Source organism: Eulemur rufifrons, chromosome 2, assembly GCF_041146395.1.
Source record: "Eulemur rufifrons isolate Redbay chromosome 2, OSU_ERuf_1, whole genome shotgun sequence".
NCBI lineage: Eukaryota > Metazoa > Chordata > Mammalia > Primates > Lemuridae > Eulemur > Eulemur rufifrons.
Window position 1 is genome coordinate 87,877,001 of NC_090984.1, and position 5,874 is coordinate 87,882,874.

Genomic DNA, 5,874 nt, shown 5'->3' on the forward strand with positions numbered 1-5,874 from the left:
TTGTTTTATGCCACCCAGTTTGTGGTATCTTGTTATGACAGCCCTAACATATGCTTTTTAATTTACTGGCTCAACACATACTTATTGAACATCTGCTGGATACTAATTTAGGTTTTTGAAATACATTAGTGAAAAAAATAGACAAAAATTCTGCCTTTCTGGAACCTACATTCCAAGGGAGTGGGAGAAGGTGGGGAGATAGATCTAATAAGTTAGAGGATGATAGCTTCCGTGGAAAAAATAAGTAAGGTAAAGTGGAGGGAGGGGTAGTTGCCAGTTAGAATAGGGTTTAGTGTTACCGGGGTTGGCCTCGTTTTAGTGACTTTTGAACAAAGACAAATTAGGAAAGTGAATTAACTATGTGGGTATTTGGGAGGAAAAGTGATGCAGGAAGAAGAAACAGCCAGGGCAAGAACCCTAAGGAAGGGCATGCCTAATACCTTCCAGGATCTGCAAGGAGGCCAATTTGGTGTAGAGTTAATAAGGAGAAGAAAAGTAATAGGAGATGGGAGAGCAGGGACAATCTTGTAAGGACATATCTCACACAGTGAACAATAGGATACCCTTGGAATAATGACAAAATCCGACTTGGTGGTTTTTTGTTTTTTAGACAAGGTCTTGGTGTGTCACCCAGGCTGGAGTGCAGTGGTGTGATGATAGCTCACTGCAACCTCAAACTCCTGAGCTCAAGTGATCTTCCTATCTCAGCCTCCCAAGTAAGCTGTGCACCACTGTGTCTGGCTAATTTTTTTTTTTTTTTTTTTTTTAAAGACCACACCTGGATACTTTTTTTTCTTTTTTTAAAGAGGTGGAGTCTGGCTATGTTGCCCAGGCTCTTCTCAAACTCTTAGCCTCAAGTGACCCTCCCACCTTGGCCTTCCCAAATACTAGGATTAGAAGCATGGGCCACCCTGCCTGGGCCTGGCTTGTTTTAACTGGATTTCTGCATGTTGTGTTAAGAATAGAAGACTGAAAGCAGAAAGATCAGTTACGAAACCATTATAGTCATCCAGATGAGGTAATGGTTTAAACCAGGGTGCAAGCAGTAAAGGTGAGAAGTCTGATTCTGGATCTATCTTGAAGGTAGACCCAACAGGATTTCCTGATTTGATATGGATGTTTCAGTTACCTGTTGCTATGTAACAATCTCCCAAAATTTTGTGGCTTAAAACAAAACTTTATTTGCTTAATTGTTCTGTGGGTCAAGAATTCAGGCAAAACTCAGTTGAGCAGTTCTGTTCCATATGGGATATTCATCCAGCTAGGGATATTCACTTGGCTGTATGTAATTGGTTTGCAGGGATTGAAGGTCTAAGATAATTTTGCTCTCAAGTCAGGTCTCGGTGCTCTTCACATGGCTCCTTTCTCCCATGTGGCCTCTCTCCATGTGGCCAACTTAGGCTTCCTCAGAGCATGGTGGTCTCAGGGTACTCGGACTTCTTACTTGGCAGCTTGCATCCAAGCCCCATTATGAAAGTACTCATCAAGACACTGTTTGCATCATGCTTTCTAATGTCCCCTTAGACAAAACTAGTCATGTGTCCTAGCCCAAAGTCAGTGTGGGAGAGGAAACATTGAAAGATGCTTTCACAATGGGATTCTAGAGAAAGAAGTCAATAATTTTTCCAAGATTTTTGACCTTCATAACTATAAAGATGGTGTTACCATTAATGGGGGCGGGGGGAAGAAGGAAAACTGCAGGAGAAGCAAGTTTTGGGGCAAAGATCAAGAGTTAAGTTTGTGTATGTTAAGTTTGAGATACTACACATCCAAATGACATTTAAGAAAGAGATGTGGGCTCTCTTAATATGAAGTTGAGAGTCACCAGCAAATATCTTGTATTTAAAGCCACAAGATCACCACGTGAGGGAGTACAGGTGGTAAAAAGGATCAAGGTCTTATCCCTAGAGCACTTCAAAGTGAATAGGTAGGAGAGAAAAGGAGGAACTAGTAAGATAGAGGAGAAAATGAGAGCATTAGTGTCTTGGAAGCCAGAAGTATGGAGTGATCAAATTTGTAATAAGTTTCTGATAGGGCAAGTAGATTAAGCCTAGCAATTAACAATTAGATTTAGTAATGTGGAGGTAATTGGTGATCTTTTCATGAACAGTTTGGCAGACTAGTGGGGAGTGCGGTGGCAGAGCAGGAAATCCTGACTGGAGTGGATTGAGAAAGGCAGGAAGTAGCCCTGACATGGTGAACTAAGCTGACACAGCTAAGCCTCAATGCGATTATAGACTGATAGGACACTCTGAGCAAATTATACTTTTCTCCTGTTTTTCACAGAATATCCACTTCAGATAAGTTGGTCATTGCCCAACTCAAAACACCAATGGCTACTACTTTACCAATTTCAGATTTATCCCTTCTTTTTCCTCCCTATCGATAAGATTTATTAAGATCATAGAATTGCCCTGGCTTTCTGAGAGCACCCAATCCAGAACAAGCCCCCACTTCCTTAGGCCCTCCCCCAAATTACCCAACAAAAGCCCAAATCCTACAAATAGATTCTTTTTAACACTCTCTTACTGAATCACCCCCACAGTTCTCCCTCGATATAACACATAGTAAACCAAACTTGTTCAACTGCAAGTGTCGGTTTGGTTTGGTTTGGTTTGGTTTTTGGTCTTTGGCTGAAAGCCATTGTCCAGGTTAAGAGATGGGAGAAGAGGAACGAGAGCGTAAACGGGGTGACTTTTTCCAAAGGGGAACAGAAAAATAGAATGGTAGCCTTCAGGAAAACTGGGTCAAAGTTTTTGTCTTAAGATAGAGAAATAGCGGCATGTATGTAGGTTGAAGGGAACAATCAAGAAGAGAGAAAAATTGATCGTTTAGTAGAGAGCGAGTTGGTAGATAACAGGGGGAGGGTATAGGATCCAGTGGTTTAGGGCTGGCTTCACGTAAGAAGGAGCATGGATTGTTCACTTATGTGGTCTGGTGGGTGAGACCCTGGAAGGTGCCTAACTGTGGTGGTCCCAGTGAGTGTGAACGTTCTCTTTGTGATTACTTCATAGTTCTCAGTGAAGAGGGAAGAAGGTGGAAACCGTGCTCAAATATCTAATTTCCCATCCTAGTTTTCACAACTGAGTTCTTTTATGCATTTGTCAAAGAGCCTTTACTAGAATATTAACTTCCTAATATCCATCCCGTTAATAGATCCCAAGAACAATGGAAGAAAACTGGATGTATGCACTGGTTGTATAAATCTCACTATAGAAAGAAGTATTTCTCACTCTGTATTTCTTCAGGATAATTTCTCCTCCCACCCCACACCCCCCAAGATAGGCCTTATATTGAGTGCAAGAAAAAGGGGAAAACACACACGCACGCACACACACACGCACACACACACACACACACGCACACACTCACGCGAGAGGATAAATTAGTTGTTTTTCTTCCGAGTCCTCTGGCGTCTCCAACTACTTTCACATCGGATCTCTTAAATTTTAGAAAAGCAGCCAAAATTGGGGCATAATTTTGGTAAGATAAAAGCAAAAACTGCCCTCTACCAGCAACTGTGCAAAGAACGCATAGTAACAGAAAAACCAGTCTTAAACAGTGGCCATTTAGTTTCCCCCGTGTTTTAAGGAGGACACTGGGGAGGGGACGTGAGCTCTCAAGTGCGCAAGCACAGTTTGCGATCTGTTTCGTTTTCAAAATGAAGACTTTTTCCAGAGATCTGGTTAATATTAAAAACGTTTAAATTAATTTTGTGTAAAAACCCTTCTTAGTGTACATGCTTTCAAGAAACCGTAAAAGTTTTGGAGCGGAATTGAATCTCCTGACAAAACAGGAAATCGCCCAACGTGGGGCTCGAACCCACGACCCTGGGATTAAGAGTCCCATGCTCTACCGACTGAGCTAGCCGGGCGCTTACAAACTGCACTTATTTTTCTTTCTCTTGATGAATGTGCAAATGCATTTGCTTGCAATCTCCCATGCTATTTTTTATTTCTAAAAAATAATTTGTAACATACTAAGTCGGCACGTTAGAATTATTTTAAAAAATTAAGAATCTGTATTATGTATGTGTCCGAAGATCACTGAAACCTTATGCAAGTCTTTCTCCTTACAGTCATTTAATCTTTTTTATTAAGTTGTTTGAAGTACTTACACCGCCCAATATGTTATCTTCTTTACATAAACGTGTATCAAGGCTACTCAACTTCTATCAAATGGCATACTGGATTCCTGCATGTTTGGGCTCCGCATTAAAAAACAAAGTCCAACCTCTAAGAGGTTAGTTTCACTTTAGAACAGCGGGCTTACCGATTTTCTTTTTAGGTATGGCTGATTAAAGAAAGTTAAATTGAGGAAAAGGGATTTCGATTCAATTAAAGTAAGGTCTCTTTCGAGTAACTGACAATGGGATAGGATGCTCAGAGGTGGTTATTATTCTGTTCAAAAGACAGAAGCTGTGAGGAAAGAAATATAGTCTACGAAAATAATAAAGAATTTTAATTTTAAGAGGCAAAGAGAAGAACCTGATTTTGATCAAATTATGATAGGAGATAATGGAATAGTATCCTATGGAAATATATGTATTCCGAGATACTGGTGAACATTTCAAGATAAAGAATTCTGCACATTTCTGTAATAGTGGAGTAGATAGCGGATGATGTTTATCCTACTGTTCAGAAATGCAAGTTACAGTCTAATTGTAAACTTGAAAATAACAAAGAATTCTTAGGATACTATCCCTAAAACACAGTATTTGGAAGCTAAATACATTGAATGTCACATTTCCTGAGGTATTCAATTAAAAAATAATAAGATGTGTCATAAAATATGTTTAGATTCCTCAAAGTACACATAGGAGTTAAGTATATAAAATTTTAAAGCTTAAAATATTATTACATTATTAACAAATTTGTTTGCAATTACAAACTGATTTTTTTGTGATTATTTTATAACTTGGCAGAATGTAACTGGTAACTGAATTTGATGGTATTTTTTTTTTCATATTAAGCACATTTATTAAGTACCCACCACGTGCAAAGCACCGTGTTGGGTATTCTAATAGAAGAATAAAACAGATTCTGATAGCCTCAAAAAGCTTATCACTCTGTAAGAAAGATGCGTAAATTACATACCGCTTTCACATGTACTACTTCCAAAAGTAATTTGGAGTAAGTTGGTTAAAACAAGCAAACAAATCCATACCCACGCCATTTAAGGCTTGTAATGAATCACGCAAATAATTGAGAACCCGAGGCCAAAATTTAATGGTAATTCCACAGGGGACGGGAGTATGCCTAGTTCACCGTTTTATCCACCGTGTTAAATGGAGTACGTGGAATGTCAGTGCTCAATATATATCTTTAATCAGGATTATCTTTAACTCTACTAAAAAGAGTTACACTCATAGAAAGAGCACTCATACTTTTGTAAAGTTCCAAGCTGAGCTCAAAGATGATATCCTTAAAAGTGCAAAGTGCTTCCCGAGAGCCTGAGGAAAGGAGGGTGAAGCGGATATCATCAAGATACTGGTCAAAACCAGGACGTCAAGGACAAGAAGATACTTCTCCCTATTTGTAAGAGTATACGAACATCTCTCCTTTTTGTTTCACTAAAGAATAAAATAACGAGATGAGACAAATAATATAAAAGATAAATAATAATTCCTAGATAAAGAAGTGGAACAGCTTCTCAAAACTCTAGGACTTAAGAGTGGCTCGAAAGACTGGAACTGAGAGGAACACTAACCTTTTTCTAACCCCGCCTCCATTGCTTCTGCACACGCGCACTACCCACCACTCGTGCCCCCTACTCCTTTTCCCACAATACTTTTCGTTCCGAGGGCTAGAGCCCAAGGAACTACCCGCAGAGACAAAGGCCATTGGTCGAAGTACAGCCAATGAGAGGGTCTGT

At 39.6% G+C, this 5,874-nt stretch overlaps 1 non-coding gene across 1 annotated transcript; it reads right to left on the reverse strand.

Moving 5' to 3' along the window:
* Nucleotides 1–3,801: 3,801 nt before the first annotated feature.
* TRNAK-CUU (transfer RNA lysine (anticodon CUU)) lies at nucleotides 3,802–3,874 on the reverse strand. The gene has a single exon. It is a non-coding gene; the product is annotated as a tRNA-Lys (tRNA).
* Nucleotides 3,875–5,874: the final 2,000 nt, after the last annotated feature.